The 18,490-nt window shown below is 44.2% G+C and overlaps 1 long non-coding RNA gene across 1 annotated transcript; it reads left to right on the top strand.

The window, feature by feature from the left end:
• The first annotated feature begins 16,411 nt into the window (after window positions 1–16,411).
• LOC133821226 (uncharacterized) lies at window positions 16,412–18,266 on the top strand. Its single transcript, XR_009887391.1, has 4 exons — window positions 16,412–16,562; window positions 17,151–17,225; window positions 17,784–17,902; window positions 17,993–18,266. It is a non-coding gene; the product is annotated as an uncharacterized LOC133821226 (long non-coding RNA).
• The last annotated feature ends 224 nt before the right edge of the window (window positions 18,267–18,490 follow it).

Raw genomic sequence — 18,490 nt, 5'->3', positions numbered from 1 at the left:
CCTCTTCAAAGCTGCCTTCCACGCTATCGGATTAACCGAGACAGACCTGACCCCATGCCCCATCCAGCTTCAGGGGTTCAATGGGGATGCACTCATGCCATTAGGCAAAATTCAACTTCCAGTCACCCTCCGAGGAGAAAGCAACGCTTGCGCCTTCAAGCACTGCACATTTGTAGTGGTCGACTGCCCCACGGCGTATAATGCTATCCTAGGCCGACCGGTCCTAATCGATTGCGGGGCCATAACCTCGATACGCCACTTATGCCTGAAGTTTCCATACGGCGACGGGCGTGTCGGCACCCTCCGGGGAGACCAACGAAGTGCACGAAGCTGTTATAACGTCTCCGTCCGATCCGTCTACACGGTCCAGGAGGCGGTTGTTGCCGCTCCCTTAGCGGGAGATTTACCAGAAAGTGGGGGCGCCCAAGGGGCGTGCGTTGACGAACTCGACCCTAGAGTGGGGGTCGAAAGGGCGATAGAGCCGATGGAAGAAGTCGAAGAGGTGATCCTCAACCCGGGAGATCCCACCAAAGTCATTCAGATAGGGAAAAACCTTCCATCGGCCATTCGAGAAAAGATCGTGGCCACTGTGAAGAATAATCTGGATATCCTGGCATGGTCCCACGCTGATATGACGGGGATTAATCCTAATGTTGCGTGCCACGCACTCAACATAGACCCATCCGCAACTTCGGTTCACCAAAAGAGGAGGCCGTTAGACCCAGTGAGGGCCGAAGCAGTCAAAGCTGAAGTGGACAAGTTGATGTCCATAGGCTTTCTCCAGGAGTCACACTATCCCGTGTGGTTGGCCAACCCAGTTCTGGTCCCGAAGCCCAATGGGTCCTGGAGAATTTGCATTGACTTCACGGACCTAAACAAAGCCTGCCCGAAAGATTGTTTCCCTCTTCCGCGAATCGATCAGATGGTAGACGCTACTTCCGGGTACGAACTCTTGTCCTTCATGGATGCATACTCCGGATACAACCAGATCAAGATGCATGTCGCGGACCAGGAACACACCAGCTTCCTCACGGAAAAGGGTGTCTACTGTTACGTGGTCATGCCTTTGGTTTGAAGAATGCTGGGGCGACGTACCAGCGTCTAGTAAACAAGATGTTCAAGGACCAGCTGGGGAGGAACATGGAGGTGTACGTAGATGACATGTTGGTAAAGTCCAAGACCTCTGGGGACCACAGTGACGACCTTGAGGAAGCTTTCGCCGTGATCCGAAAGTATGGAATGAAATTGAATCCGAAGAAATGTACTTTCGGGGTCTCGTCTGGGAAATTCCTCAGTTTCATTGTCAGCTCCCGCGGAGTGGAGGCCAACCCTGAGAAAATTAAGGCGTTCATAGATATGCCTTCTCCCCGGAAGCATAAGGATGTCCAAAGCGTTACCGGAAGGATAGCTGCGCTCAGCCGCTTCGTATCTAAGGCCACTGACAAATGTGTCCCCTTCTTCAATGTGTTGCAAGGAAACAAGAGGTTCGAGTGGACCCCCGAATGCGAAGCAGCCTTCCAACACCTCAAGGAACATTTAACCCGAGCTCCCATTCTGTCCAAACCTGTCGAAGGAGAGGCGTTGTTCTTATACTTAGCTGTGACAGAGCACGCAGTGAGTGCCGCTCTCGTCCGGGAAGACGGCTGTATCCAGCTCCCTGTGTATTACGTAAGCAAGAGGTTACTGGACGCCGAGTCCAGATATTCAATGATCGAAAAACTCTCCCTCTGCTTGCTAATCGCTTCGCGGAAGCTAAGACCCTATTTCCAGGCGCACACCATCAGAGTACTCACCAACCACCCTCTCCGACAAGTCTTGCAGAAGCCCGAGTCTTCTGGCAGATTGCTTAAATGGGCCATGGAACTGAGCCAATTTGACATCCACTACCAGCCACGTGTTTCCATAAAAGGACAAGCTCTCGCGGACTTTATTGTGGAATGCTCAGGAATGAATGACCTCCCGGAAGATCCTGTCCCGGAACTTCCCACATGGAAGGTCTATGTAGACGGAGCCTCAAATGAAAAAGGAGCTGGAGCAGGGGTCATCCTAATATCTCCCCAAGGACATCAGCTCCAGAGCGCCATCCATTTCGCATTCCCAGCGTCCAACAACGAGGCAGAACACGAAGCCATGCTGGCCGGATTGCAACTGGCCAGAGAAGTCGGAGCCCAAAAAATCGAGGTATACAGCGACTCCCTACTTGTGGTAAACCAAATATCCGGGGAATACCAGACGAAAGGCGAAAAAATGGCTGCCTACGTGTCTCTCTCCCGCGGCCTCCTGCAGCATTTCAAAGGCTACCAAATCCGCCAGGTGCCCCGGGACCAGAACTCACTCGCGGACACGCTGACCAAGCTTGCAACAGACCCGGAGATTGAACAATATGGCCTAGTGCCCATCGGGCACTTAGAAGCACCTAGTACCGAGACACAGAGGGTAAATGCCATCATCGACCATTCCCATTCCTAGATAGGACCCATCCTCAGATTTCTCACCACCGGAGAGCTCCCCACTGATAAAGCTGACGCAAGAAAGCTCCAGTATCAAGCTCCCCAATACGTGGTTATGGATGGAAAGCTTTACCGCAGGGGGTTGTCCATACCCTTCCTTAGGTGTGTTGCCGGAACAGAAATCAGCGCCATCATCCATGAGGTTCACAGAGGCTTCTGTGGCGACCATACCTCTGGGCTGAGCCTCTCCAAAAAGATCCTTCGACAAGGATACTTCTGGCCCACCATGAAGAAGGATTGTGTGGATTATGTCAGAAAATGTGAGTAGTGCCAGAGGTACGCCAAGGTTCCGCGAGCGCCTTCTACAGAAATTACCTTAATGACCAGCCCCTGGCCGTTCGCCGTCTGGGGCATTGACCTAGTAGGTTCCCTTCCAACTGGAAGGGGTGGAGTGAAGTATGCCATAGTCGCGGTAGACTACTTCACCAAATGGGCTGAAGTTGAACCTATGAACACGGTCACGTCTAAGAAGGCACTGGACTTTGTCATCAGGAATATAGTGTGTCGTTTTGGGCTTCCACGAAAAATTGTGTCCGACAACGGGAAGCAATTTGATAGTGAACATTTCACGAACTTCTGTGCTTCGCATGGAATTATCAAAAGCTTTTCCGCAGTCGCCAGACCTCAAGCTAATGGGAAAGTGGAAGCAGTAAACAAAATCTTAAAGACCACGTTGAAGAAAAAACTCCAAGCCTGCAAGGCTCACTGGCCGGAAGAGCTTCCGCGAGTACTTTGGGCCTATCGCACAACAGAGAGAACTTCGACGGGGCACACACCTTATTCCATGACCTTCAGTTGCGAGGTCGTCATCCCAGTAGAAACTATGATCCCCTCTCACAGGCAGGACACCTACGATCCTACCCGGAACCACGCCCTTCTCCCGGAGTCCCTGGACATGATCGAAGAGCTCCGGGAGCAGTCGCAGGTCCAACTAAAAATGTACCAAGGCAAGATAGCCCGACACTTCAACACAAGAGTCAATAGCCGTACATTCGAAGTTGGGGATCTTGTCCTCCGGAGAGTATTTCCTGCTACGCAGGATCCGGGAGTGGGAGTCCTCGGACCCAACTGGGAAGGCCCCTATGAAGTACAAGAAAAAGTGGGCCATGGGACGTATCACTTAAAGAGACTCGACGGATCTAAAGTCCCGCGCGCCTGGAACGCGGAGCACCTCCGCCGTTACTATCAGTAGGCCCCGGACTATCTAGTCGAAAGTCCTTGGTGGACGTAGCAAAAGTGTAAAATGTGGAGATAATCCTCCCTGCTGTAAAACACATGCCTCACAGGCTAATTTAATGAAACACGGAGAGGTTCACTCCGCTTTTACTGCATTTTTTATCCCTGTGTTCAAGGCTGCGTTTCAACAAGTGACCACGCGGTCCGGAGACGTCCGGACCCCACGCTCACTTGGGGGGGTATACATGGCTAAGGCATAGCCATACGCCCCTTGAACAAAATATACACAGAACACCACTCATGTGCTAGCATTCTTTAAATTGTTAAGCTTAGGTTAATTTGTTATTGCCATAAACATACTTGCATTACGTGTCATGTGCGCATTATGTGTTTTTGCCATAAACATACTTGCATTACGTGTCATGTGCGCATTATGTGTTTTTGTGAAAATTGCCATTGAAATGTCTGCCATTATGCATCATGAAAATTATCTCCTGTGTAGCCCAGCGATGAACAGGACTGGGGGTTGGGGCACATTCAGAGAGCTACGCCGAAACACCCCCAACTCCCTGACAAGTCCTTTGCAGAATACTCCATGACCACTGTAGAGCTTTGCTTCGCAAGCTCCAGCTCCGGGTCCCGCTAGGCGAAAGATGGCAAGATCCGCGACCGTTGTAAGCCTTGCTTCGCAGGTTTCAGCTCCGGATCTCACAAAATAATGCATGGCGAGCTCCTCGACCACTGCAAGTTTCAGCTCCAGGAGCAGACATGGTCGATCCCCCACTCATAGCAGGCCTTGCTTCGTAAAGCCCCTGCTCCGGGATCGCACATGGTGGGCGTGGCAATTTCCCCGACCGCAACGAGCCTTGCCTCGCAGGGCTCCATGCCAGGTCCCTGAAGTCAGCCACCATGAGGTTCGCAATGACAGTTAGTTTTGCTTCGCAAAGATCTAACCTTAAGTCTAGCGACGCTCACCAAAAGAACTCCCGTTCCGAGCCATGGAACGGCTCACCTTAGCAATCCCAGTGAACAGTATAACTACAAGTCCCGGGATTGGCTATTTGCCTTAGGAAAGCTAAAATATGGTGAAAGGAGTCTGGCCTTTGGAACCAGGAAACCTTCGTAACCTAGAAACTATGTGGGAAAAGACATCAGCCGTTAGAGCTTCAAGTTGGAAGTGCGTAGGTTCTGGCCGTTGGAACCAAAACCTCATGCACCCCTACAGCAGTTTCTACCGTGTAAAAGTCTACCCTAAACGCAAAGTTGAACAAAGAACTCGGCAGAAAAGAAAGGAGAATGCTATAATTATGGAAAAAATGTCTACAATGAGAAAAGAGTACAGGGAGCTTCGCCCCAAAGAAAAACACAAATGAAAAAGAATTAAAGATAAGGCCCCTTCAAGCATTGGGGGTGGCAGCGGTATCCACGGCCAAGGCCTCGAGGTCAACGGTTTCAACTGGGGCTGGCGGAGTCGGCTCATTGGAAGGCGGAACTTCATCACGGGCAGGTTCAGAGGTCCCTGCCTCTCCGGGATCTCCTGCCTCAGGGGCTCCAGCAGGTTCATCAATGTTGTAAGTTTGGACGTACACCTCTGGGCCTTGATCCCACACCTGTAGCTTCTCCCTCATGGCGTCGGCATCCTCTCCCAGATAGCCTAGTACCTCCGGGTTCATTTTCCAGAGTTGATGCATGAGGACCACGTGCGATATATTAATCGTCCTGTTTAGTACCACCTCGGCATCCTCCTTCTCCTTCAAGCGCTCCGCCTCGGAGGTTGCCAGCTTTGCCTCCGCGACAGCTAACTGAGCTTTCAGTTTTTCCGTCTCGGCCTTGGATGCATCCCGCTCTCCCTTAAGAGAATCAATCTCCTTGCGCTGCACCTTATTTTGGTTCAGCACGGATTGCTTCTCGGTCACATGCCCCCTGGCGGTGAATTGCAAGGCTCCGATCTCTTTATCCTTCTCAGCGAGCCCCAACTCCAGCATGGACACGAGATCCCTGCTCCTCTGATGAAATCGCTCCTCCTCGTGCAGCTTATTCTGAAGAGTGGCATATTCCTCTTGCCGCTTAAGGAGGAGATCATTTTTCGATTGCAAGCGGGCTTCCAAGGTATCCTTCTCCACCCTGGCTTGGGATAGCTCTTCCCGGAGCTTGGAGTTTTCGGCCTTCAAGTCATCCGACCGCTGTTTGAACTCATTCTCTGCGCTGGCCCGGTACTCTCGATATTTGGCAAGATATTTCTTGTCCGCTTCTTCCTCAGCCGTGCGCCGGGCCTGGTCAATCTTCTCCGAAGCCTCCCCCCTTGTGATCTCGACCTGTTGGGTCAGTTTCTGCTTCTCCGTCTCCAAGGCCTGGCGAGCCACCTGGCTCTCCTCCAGCTGAACCAGAACTGCACCCACCTCCCAGAACGAACGTTCCGCGATCAGATAGGCCTACAAGGAAAGACAACAGAATGAGTTAAGCAGAACCAAATGTGCTAAGACAGATGATCCCAAAACACAACTGATGGCTTACCCCGGAAAATTGCTGCTTCACGGCATGTGTCAGCAACAGCAGATCCTTACTACTACTGATGGCCCATTTCTCAGAATTGAGCTCACACAATCTCAGGGCCATGTCCTCCATCATCTCCGTTCCGAACGGCGCCAGTGCACGTCCGAGCCTAGGCACCAGCCTCTTCTCCAAGGCTGGGCCATCCAAAACCGCTCCAGCCGGGTGAAGGGATCTCACCCCCTCGGCCAGCTCAGCTCTCTTCATGGCAGAGAAGTTGTCTGCCCTTCCCTGAGTAACAGCCTTCTCAGCCTCCAACCGCCTCTTCAAAAAATTATTGGCCCGTCTTACACCCTCCAGGAGGGCAGCGGGGAAACGGGTTGGTTTCTGAGGGAAGTGGAACTTCAGGCCAGGCAGAGGAAGGTTTGTTTGCTGAGAAGAAGGAGACCCCGAAAGGGTGGACTCCCTTTGGGCTGGAGGAGGAGGCAGACGGGGTATTAAGGACGGAAGGGAAGACACTACCGCCCCGGTCTGTTGTTGTTGCTGGTGTTGCTGTTGTTTTTGCTGCTGCGGTGGCGGAGGTGACTGCCTTTGTTGTTGCTGTTGCTTTTGCTGCTGCGGCGACAGAAGTAATTGCCTTTGTTGTTGCTGCCGCTGTGGCGTTGGTGATTGTCTCTGTTGTTCTTGTTGCTGCTGTTGTTGTTGTTGTGGTTGCTGTTGTTGTTGTTGTTGTTGCCTTCGACCGGGAGAAGAGTGTCTAAGGCGTTTCTTCTTGGCGCCCTCAGCATCTCCTCCGGGACGCTTGCTCACCCCAGTCGTCTTCACGGGGAACATAAGCCCTTCCCCGTCGCTGCTACTACTCGAGGTCGCCATGGTCTCGGAAGGCCCCTTGGCAGGAGATCTCTCCACCGCCGGAGACACTTGCGCCTCGCCACCTATCTTCTTGGATGTGGCAGCTTTACCTCCCCTACCGGCTCCGGCTTTTCGTCCTTTCCCCTTGGACGGATCTTGGCTGGTGGCGGCTTTCTTGATGAGTAAGGTAACTCTCCCCAACATCTTGGCTTCGGGATATTCTGCAAGAAACGTACGAAGCAAGGTTAACGAACCAGCAAGCAATGTGAAAGAAGATAAGCAGAAGACAAGACAATCAACAACACAAAATCACAAGCAAGTCCGCCAGCAGGGAACAAGGAACAAAAAAGAGAGACGTTTGAGAGGGACGACCATGCACGAGAAACGTGGATGGCCTTCCCCGAGCGAAACAAGACACCGCTTCCTGCTCTAGGAAGCTCCCGTACTCCTTAAAGTCCGGGAACGACATGCTGAGGGAAGAAGGGTCAACCATGGTGACACCTTCTTGTAGACTACCGTCATCCAAATATCCAAGGAGCTCATCTACCCTATCGCAATATATGTCAAAGGGTATCCTGCGCGGATCTAGCCTAAAGAAGCGGGGATCGAACCCCATCTGAGAGGTCCGGGAAACCTCAGATAGGCTGGGGGTGTGGATCAATCGAAAACTAGTCTTACCTCTCCCGGAGGTACCAGCCCCCGGAGTCCCTTCGTTGGGGTAAGCTGCGGCGTGGCGAGCCTCGATCTCCTCTTCCTCCGGCTGGGGGTCGGGGAACCTCTCCGCCCAACTAGGGGATAAAGTATTCTCGTCCCGGGCCGCTTGTCTGATCACCTTGGACAGCTCCAGGGAAATCTTCTCCCGGATGTCAGCCGACACCTGGCTTTGCCCCCTGCCACTCACTGGCTCAATGTTTTGGAAAGAGGAGAGTAGCCCGTACTCCCTCAAAGATTCGGAGGTCACAAGTCCCTCCACTTTCAGCTCTTCCTCCGAGAGCCCTTCGTAGAACTTTGACCTCCTTATCATCTCCGCACAGCGAGGTGTCCGCGAAACGACTTCTGCAAAATCCAAATACGAGCATTAGAGATCCTCCAGAAAGGCAAATCAAACGTAAAGAAACAAAGTTAAAAAGGAGAGGAAGGAGCACTTACCAGGGACTTTGAAGTCCAAAGAAAGGGCTGGCACCCTCTTCAATGGGAAGCCGGTCGTCAGGAACCAGTATTCCCGGAGGTCTGGAACCCTTGCGGTATGGCAGGTAGGACACATCACGTCCGGGTACCTCTCCAGCCTGTAAAACCCCACCTTGTCTGGATGACCTCTCATGGGTTGAGACTTCAGCCCGTAGAAGTATAACACCTCCTCCGGGGTAAGGGCCTCCAGGTCCCGGGACTTGCAAAAGATGTACCACCCCGCTAGGAGCTTGTAGCTGGGGGGAATCAACTGGAAGGGGGCAATCCCCGCCTTCACACAGAAATTGGCAAAATAACTTCTTAGGGGCAAGTGCGCCCCACACACTATGTGTGCCCAGCTCCAGGCACCAAAGCCCTCATGACTCTGACTAGTAGACTCACCCAGCACCGACAGACGGTGCCACATCAGGCTTGGGATGTTCTTTAGGCCTGCTTCTGAGGAGTACAGCTCCAGCATGCCGTAGTTCCTGAGCAGGTTCGGCTTCTGGTCCATCTCCCAAATTGAACTGTTGATAGTTGGGAGGCTATCCGCGACCACTTTAGCCTTTCCTTTCCCCAGTGCGCTAGCGACAGGGGAACCTTGCTCCTGGGCAGATTCAGCCTCTACCGCGGCAAGGATTTGCTCCTTTGAGGTGTTCGTCACTGAACAAGAGAAAAAAAGAAGAAAACACTCTAAGCAGTCAGCACCCTTGTCATACCCTAACGGTATCAAAGGCGTTGGGGAGACCCTCCCCGAAAACTGCTTGGAGAGGCTCCCACCGAGCTTGCCGACGGGTTGACACCATGCCACCCGAAGGACAGCAAGGAGCCAGACTCAAACGCCGAGCCTAAGCCCGCCAAGAGAAGTGTTTTCTCAGAGGAAGACACCCTAAAGGCGCTCACGCTTATGCCCTAAAACAGCAAACCAAAACAGCACAAGCAAGACAAGGAACGACTTTCCAAATGCAAATCGTCAAAGCATGCAAAGAGATTACTTATCGACTCACATCAATCGCATGCCTATCAAAGCCCTATTCACACATGCACATAGGTGATACTGGCAGAAAACTCAACTCTAACAACTACCAACAACCTAAGGTTTGGGAGGAAAAAGCAAAGTAGAAATACTTACTGGTATTCGGGTAGTTGAAGACTGAAGGAGTAACCGGATCACTGCACAGCACGATCGCGAGAAGTAAAAGCTGCAAAGGCAAACGGCGATTCAAACCCTGAACTTCAGCGAGCAAACCCACTGCCAAATCAAAAGAAAAGTTTCTAGATTCCTTACCAAAAGAAGTGGCAAGTTCGAAGGAATGGAAGCTTGGAAGCCTGAAAGTTCGAAGGTTTGGGAATCTGAAAATCCGAAAGATAGAGAGTTTGAAAGCGTAAAGAGGAAGAAAGGTCCGTTCCCTGGTTTTTATAGCAGGAGTGAAGTCCTTTCGAATCCTACAAATGGACGGTCCTGATCTTCTCATATCGCATGCATCAGATTCGACGGCTGGAGATGAAGCGCCGATCCTATTTATGACTCCTCGGATGGGAATAAAGTATTTATTTCCCATCATTATACCACCTCGGGCCCGATGTACCATTAAAAACTGTCAAATCATTACTCAGATGCCTGACGCACGCATACTCAGCCAGTCGCCTCACGCACACGTCTTGGTCACAGAGCCATTCACGGCATGATGCGTGGCCCTTGCTACACTTGAGTACTTGAGTTCAAACAGAAGAAATTTCCTTTCTTTTTCATACTAACACTCAGGCGGGAAAAAGGAACCCTTCCAGGAACACAGGAGGTGACCCCTCGCCTAGTCTAGAAACCAGAATACCCGGAGGACTGTACAAGCTCCCGGACCTCTCAAAGCTCCGTGACCTTGGGGGGTAAATGTTATCCAGATTTCTGGATAGCGTTTAGAGGGATATCCTCGGGGAAGTAGAATTATCAAAGTCTTTCACGGTAGGTGACCAGAGCTCGCGGATGGACAGAAAGGCTTCGCCTCTCCCGTTTAGTGTCCGGCTTACTCTTTCAATCAAACGCAACACGGAAGCCCGTCAACTCTCCCGGACTCCCGAAGGGATATCCTTCGGGGAAGCTCCTTCCAGGAGAGGCTCTTCAGGTTGCCTTCGCGGAAACAGTTCCGTGCCTCGCACAGAACAAGACCAAGCGGTCGAGTCATGAAGGAGGCATAGTTGGAATGATATCCGCCTGACACAGAATCCCGCCTGACACGCCCGACAGGTCAAGGCCGCACACATCCCAGCATGCCTAAAAGTACTATTTCGCCTACTGTTCCGCTGACAACTTGGAAAAGACGGCTGCCTTTGTGCATTCCCCATACTTTCACGTAAATATACCCACATAGAGCCTGGTAGCCAGGCGACTACGGTAATTGTATCCCCTATTTATGGCTGGTGTAATTAAGACTCATGTGAGTAGAGAAAAACCCTAATCCAAAACCCTAGCTATAAAGACCCCCTCATTTTACGATAGTGGGGACGGCCAACAAATCACATAGCAAGAACTCTACTAAAATCTCTCTAGCTTCATCTTCTCCAAGAGAACCCGAGAGAAACACTGTGAGGTTGTGAGTTTCTTGTACACCAGCTGTTTGACTGTTATTCTCTACAAGTATAATAACATCGACTCGTGGACTAGGGCTCGTTAACGCCTGAACCACGTAAAAACACTGTTTGTCTATTTACATTTCTGCACTTCTACAGTTCTTATCTTTTTATTATTCCGTTCGTATTCGTTTCCGAAAAACTCGGTAAACAGTACCAGTAGTAACTATATGTATGTAGCTATACACATGTTGCTGAATTCGGCTATTCGAACGCTACTTTTGCTGTAAGAAATGGTTACGACTAGAGTATTGTATGCTTATTGCAAGAGGGAGGACATTGGTGGAGATATTGAACTCAACATAGCTCCACTTCTTGTTTCTTCCATTTAGTTGAAATTCTGATGGGTGTCGTGTGCTATGTCAAATTTAATTATTATTTTCTTTTAAGTATTACCAATTATATCAATAGAACACTAAATACGAGTCGAACCCACGAGGACTACGTTCAAATTATTATTTAATAATTAACAACAAAAATTAAAGAAGGGATTTTTTTCTCAAATTGAAACTTAAATAGCATAAACATAAAAACAATAATGAGTTGATATTACGATTTAAAGAAATAGTTAAGAGTCATTCTCCACCCTCCACACTCATTCAAGACCAACAATAATAAACATTATTCTGATTTCCCAATTAAATTAATAGCCTCGTAGATAACGCTGAAGCAATCAATTATCCCAATCTCTCAATTACAATTAATCAAGGTGAAGCGCCCAATAACTAAATCTTTATACCAAGCAATAGATCCATGAAGCATGTAGTTTATTTATCCTAGGAATAACATTAATTTCTGTGGAGATAGGTTAATCTAGCAACAAATCAATTTAACATATAATTTGTTTAACCTAGGCTCTAAACTTCATCACAATCATTAATACCTATGACAATACTATCAATTGCAAATTATCACATACACTTAGAACCCTAAACTATTAGATGAATAGTATATCTAAGATGATGGTTGTAATGAATTGCTAATAAGGCTTAGGGCCTTGATTAGCGTGCCTGGAGGGCAATAAGTGAATTAATGTGAATATGTGATTAGAGATGCATGTTTAGTTGAATTAAATATGCATGTGGGCCCCGTTTGGATATTAGGGGCATGTTTGTAATTTTAGCCCGTTGAGGGCATAAATGTGATAAATGAAATATACTTGTGATATATCTGTGTAGCACGAACCGAGACAGTCCTTAGGAGTTGTTAGCCAAAAATTCACAACGAGGTTGAGAATCCGACTCGGGGCGAGTCGAGGGGTATTTCAGGTATTAGATGATTTATGGGGCTATCGGGTTATGGAAATAAATATTTTGAGATATATTTGAGGTTAGAATGTTTAGGAGGGAATATTGGGGGAATTTACTATTTTTGCCCTCGGGGACATTTTTGGCACCCCGAGCCTTGAGGTAACCTTAGAGACTAAGTTAAATAAAACAAAAACCAAGAGAAGCCTTTAGAAAAAGAAGAACCGACCCTCCCTTCTGTCTCTCTCTCTCTCTCTCTCTCTCTCTCTCTCTCTCTCTCTTGGAGTTTATCCTTTGGAAGCTTGGGGAACCTTGGTGAATTTAAGCAAAGACTAAAGGATTTCAGCTGGGATTTTGGGAGCTAGAGGCTTGGAGCTTGGAGAATTGGTTTAGGGATTCACTTCTGCTTATGGTAAGCTTTTAATATGGTTGAGTTGTGTTGATTTGCAGCTGGTTTTCTGCTGAAATATTAGAGTTTTGCATGTGTATTGGGTGAAGGATAACTCTTGAGATTTGATGAGGTTTTGGGGTTGCTCTCTGTTCTAGGGGTAGGCCGCAACATGGCCTTATGTGGCTGTAGGTCTTAGTGCAATTTTGAGCTTTAAAGTTTGTTTAGGCTTCGGAACTCAAACATTAAGGCTCAGGATGAATTTTATCACCCAGATTGATAGAATTCAAGGTCCCAAAAATTAGAATTATGGCTCGAAGTTATTTAATGGATTAGAACTTGATGGATGAATATTGTTAATGTGTTGTGACTAGGGTTTTGGCGAGGCTCGGATTAGGGGACTGTGTTTAGGACATCGGTGCTTGGAAAGCTCGGGACACAGGTAAGAAAATTATTGTTCCTGTAGAGCTTGTATGTAGGGCAAGGCCCTATATGATTGTGTTGCAGGGCGTAGCCCTTTGATTGATTTTATTCATGTTTGGTACTTTTTTTATTATGGTATGTATGCATATGTGTGAATGTTCGGCAAGATCCAGGAATGGCGCAGGTTGAGGTCGGCAAGGCCGGGAACGGCAAGGGGCCGAGAACGGCGTTAAGCATGTGGAGTGCAAGGCTGAGTGCGGCAAGGGGCCGAGAGCAGTGTTTAGCACGCGGAATGCAAGTTTCCAGGGAGAGACCCTAAAGGATACCTGGGATATCCTTACGGTGTGGACCGCAAACCCAGGACCTGGTAAAGCGCCTGGGACGGCATGGCCGTATGTGTATAGCCTATTGATGGCTTGTGTTATATGCTAAGTGTTTGATATGCATATGTTATCTACTTGTGAGGGTTTTCTTGCTGGGCTTCGGCTCACGGGTGCTCTGTGGTGCAGGTAAGGGCAAGGGAAAAGTTGACCAACCATGAGTACGGAGAGCGTGAAGAGGCGCGTACATGTTTGGCATGCCTAGCTGCCACGGCCAGAGGTATTTGGGAGATGAATGTACTAAACTTAGATTTTGTCGTCTAGTCAACTCTGTTTGTATTTATGTGTTGTAAACATTTCTAAACAGTGTTTTGGGATCCCAAATGTTAAACGCATTATGATTTTCAATAAATGGAATTATTTTCAAAGTTTATGACCCTGTTTATGGTTTAACTACACGTTTCTCTTAAAACCTCGATTAGCGAGTTAAATGCACATTTTAAACTCACTTAGTAACGGCTCTAAGGATGTAGGGTGTTACAATGGTAGAACAATGAAACATTCTAATTATTTGTCCATCTAGCAAGATATAACATAATCCATAACATTAATCATAGAAGAATAGAAGCACTTTAACATTGTAGAAATCAAGAAATAACATTCATTATTGAAAATCAAGAATTCATGTTTTGGGTTTTGAAATAACCCTTAAGCTAAAAGAATATTACTCCATAATCACAAACATAACAAATAACATAATCATAATTGAAATTAAAGAGTTTTAAAGAGAAGAAGAAAAAACTAGTTTGATGTAGGAAAGATTGTTATCCTCTCCTCTCCTCTCCTATGTTCTTCTAATCTCTAGAATTCATAATTAAAAACTTATGAAAACCTAACCCTAAAACTCTTTATAATCCTCTTAAAAATCTAATTAAAAATAACAAAAAAAATTGAAACCACGTTGACTGGTCACGGCTTGGAAAAGTAGTGGCCGCAGTGTGCCTGATACTTGATAAAATTCACCTTGAGCCTCAACCTGGAAAAGTAGTGGGCACGACCAGTGCACAATTTTTCTCAAAAATTCGTATTTTGGCCGCTACTTGAAGAAGTAATTGCTTTTACCAAAACTTGTTGTTTCCAAAATCCTAAGTCCTTTCAATTAGGTTGCGGCCACCACTTATTTGGGTCTCAACCAACTCTCCAAATTCCATTTCACTTGATTTTCTAAGCCTCTGCTGAAGCTTCACTCACCGCAACATCAACATATATGCTTAGAGACTTCAAAATACATTAGAATTACATCTTAACTTCATCTTGCAACTCCTTTTTGTAGCCTATAAAATTCTTAAACCAAAATTGCATCAAATATATCAGTGTTATCAACAAAAATTATAACTTAGTTTAAATATCGAAAACTTTCAAAATGAAGCTAAAATCTCTTAAAACACCAAATTAGCATCATCCAAATACGAAAGAACTTGTAATATATATATATAACAATGAACTTATCAAATTCCCCCACACTTTAACTTTGCCAGTCCCTTAGCAAACTAACTAAAACTAAAATAAAAATAAAAATAATGACAAACAAAATAAACTAGACTCAATTAAGCAACAATCTTGTTGAAAGTGATGATTGTCTGAGAGAATCACACAAATATATAATGCTAGAATAAATCCAAATTCAATATTCATTAGAATTTCAACCCCAGAGTGAAACACTACTTCAATTCAATCTTTATAACATCATTCACAATCAATCTTACCCGCTTAGATGTATCAAAATAAATCACTGCATGTCAATAATTTATATATATGTGTCTCTTGTATAGAAAATACTTCCCATGAAAGATGGATAACTATGGAATAACAAATCAACGATAGGCTTGAAAGGCTCAAAAGATCCAAAGAACTTGCCTTAATCATCTCTTTAACTATGTGTACTCGTGATTTCTCCTCAAATAATTAATCAATTCTTTCTAGAGTGATAGGGACTTTAAATTTCCAACATGCAAAAATTGTTTCCAATACAAATAAGAAGTAAAATCAATTGTGTACATAAATTCCAAAATACAAGCTCATGCTTAAGTAGCAATCACACATGGGTTAAGCACACAAATCATACATAATTCATCATTTTCTAGCATCACATTCAGTACAATCCATAGTCCTCATCATCGACCACTACGTTCAACAAGACCAATACAAGAAAACACACAAACAAATAAAAAACACAAACTAAAAAAATGACAACAGAAAAAATAAACCCAACAACAAAAAAAATGAAATTGTTCCCTTCCCCCACACTTAAACAGTACATTGTCCCCAATGGAACTTATTACAAACAAAATTAAAAGTAAAGAAAAGGAAAAAAGAAACTCCCTCAAAATCATGTCACTGGTCAGGCATGTCCATCTGAGTAAGAATGTCTCCAGGTTGCTCCTCATCATGGACGTCATTGGCAGTCTCTTATGGCACCGGGATCGGTAGAGGATATGGCTGCAATCAGGTTGGTGTAGGAGGATAATCAAACATGTTGACTACGATACAAGTGGCATGCATCCGAAAACATAAATCTTGATAACTGGTCCATTCCATCATTCTCTGCTGATGTTCATGAAATTTTGTGCGATGGGATTATAAATCAAGATGAGTGTAGTACAATTCTTGCTCAAAAGTGCCCACACGGTTAGTGAGACTCCTCACTCTCCCAGTTGGAGGTTGAATTGGTGTTGGTGTAGAAAAGATGGCTTCAGACTTGTCACTACAACAAATTTGACATACAATGACTCCCTACAATGTCTTACACCATTGGTGTAAGACATTAAAACTTATCAGGGGTTTTAAATGTCTAATGGTGTAAGACATTGAAAGTTTTTATTAATGACTACAATTGGAAGACATTAAAAATGGTGGAAGACGTTGGAAATAGGTTGAGAAGTGGCCAGGGGGACATCTAATGTCTCCCACTGGGAGACGTGGGACACGTGGCACGTCTCCCACTGGGAGACATTGAATGTATAGAGGGGTACATCCAACGTCTCCCACTGGGAGACGTGGGACACGTGGCACGTCTCCCACTGGGAGACATTGAATGTATAGAGGGGTACATCCAACGTCTCCCACTGGGAGACGTGGGACACGTGGCACGTCTCCCAGTGGGAGACGTTGGATGTACCCCTCTATACATTCAATGTCTCCCAGTGGGAGACGTGCCACGTGTCCCACGTCTCCCAGTGGGAGACGTTGGATGTCCCCCTGGCCATTTAATGAATTTTGGGTCTTCTTCTTCCTCATAACACCAAACAGAGAGAGCACACCAAACAGAGAGCACGAAAGGGGTTGCGATTTTAGGGTTTTCAAGGTTAGTTTTTTTTAATTTTTATGAATTTTAGTTAATTATTTTGATAAAAAATCATAGGTTTAGCATTAGGATGAGTAATATACATGATTTTGTGTTAATTTTACATTTTTATGCATTTTTTTCTATACATTGTTAGATTTATTTGTTTTTCCATGGAGGTTTTTTTATAGATTTAAGATTTCATAGTTTTTTTTTAAATTAACCTATCACATTGTATATATTTCATTATAATATATATGTTCATGATTTTTTTTAATTTTTATCATTATTTATTTCAAAATTTAGATATATTTTTGTATGTATATTTACACTTTTTTTTTTAAATTCTAACTATTTTGTTATATATATAGTTATTATGTTAAAATAAATTTATTAAATAATTTTAAAAATATAAATATATGCAAAAATTTATGTTTTTGTTGATTATTGAGATTTTAGGTTATGAAATTTTTTATTGATTTTTTGTTTAGGTTATAATTAGTGGCTCATTGGAGTTTTTTTTTATTTGTTTACCAATCAATTACTTATTAGGAATTTAGTGATATTTTTTTAGTAATGTTTAACATATTAATTAATTTAATTTCGCAGGTTGTGATTTTGGTGGTGAGATTTTAGAGAGTACTTTGCATCAAAACTTCTATATCTATCAATCACACATTTGAGGTAATTAAGTTTCTAAAATTATAATAATAAGTTATATATTGCTAGATATTTAGTGATATTTTATTTATTATTTATTAATTTATTTATATTGGTTTGTGAATTTAATAGCGAATTCGATTACTACTTGAAGTAATTTTGCTAGCTTTTGAATTATTAATTGCAAGAGGTAAATATATATTCTCTTACTTCTACTTTTAATATTATTAAACAAATGTTAGAAGAGTTTGAATATCTTAAATATTCATCCATAGTGAAGTAGGTTCTGAGATTAAAATTGTGTGCTGCGGTGATAACGGAAGGTTGAGAACTTGTGTGTATTAGTGAAGTAGGTTCTGAGAAATTTGACTGTGTGCTGCGGAGCTATAAGGAAGAAACTTATTGTATGTTGTTTGAATTGTTTGTTTTGCTATTCACATGTAGATGGTTAGGTCACTATTATAGGGGAAATGCTGCCCGATTTTATCTAGGATAATAAACAATTAATTTTATATATGCATTCTATAAGGAAGAAACTTATTGTATGTTGTTTGAATTGTTTGTTTTGTTATTCACATGCAGATGGTTAGGTCACTATTATAGGGGAAATGCTGCCCGATATTATTTAGGATAATAAACGATTAGTTGAGAACGGGCATTACTTGATTGAACATGCAAGTCCCAGGCATTACTTGAGAACGGTATTATTAATTAAAATTTACAAATTATTTTTGAAACTATAAATGTAATCAAATAATTAATTAATATATTTTACTTTATATTTCTTGCAGCTAACAAGCACATCATATACAGAGGCACAAATTGATGAGTTGCGACAAGAATGGGCGACATATGTGTTGCCGATAATCCAAAGTTACCGACCTCGTTGATAGGTTTTTTTTTAATTTTTTAACTCTTTCTTCATACACAATGCAATATTTGTTCATTTTGAATATTTCTAACAAATATTGTATTTCTTGTATATATCTAACAAATATATTTTTTTATTTCAATTTAAATTAATATTATTTCAATTTAATTAATTTAAATTTAGATTAAAATAATTTCAATTTAAATTAATATTATTTCAATTTAATTAATTATTAAATTAATTTCAATTTAGATTAAAATAATTTCAATTTAAATTAAAATAATTTCAATTTAAATTAATATTATTTCAATTTAAATTAATATTATTTCAATTTAATTAATTATTAAATCAAATTAAAATAATATTAATTATAAATTTATTTAATTTATTTTTTTTAAATGTGGGAGATTTTCAATGT

This window comes from Humulus lupulus, chromosome 3 (assembly GCF_963169125.1).
Source record: "Humulus lupulus chromosome 3, drHumLupu1.1, whole genome shotgun sequence".
Taxonomy (NCBI): domain Eukaryota; kingdom Viridiplantae; phylum Streptophyta; class Magnoliopsida; order Rosales; family Cannabaceae; genus Humulus; species Humulus lupulus.
This window is presented reverse-complemented; position numbering and strand designations above follow the sequence as displayed.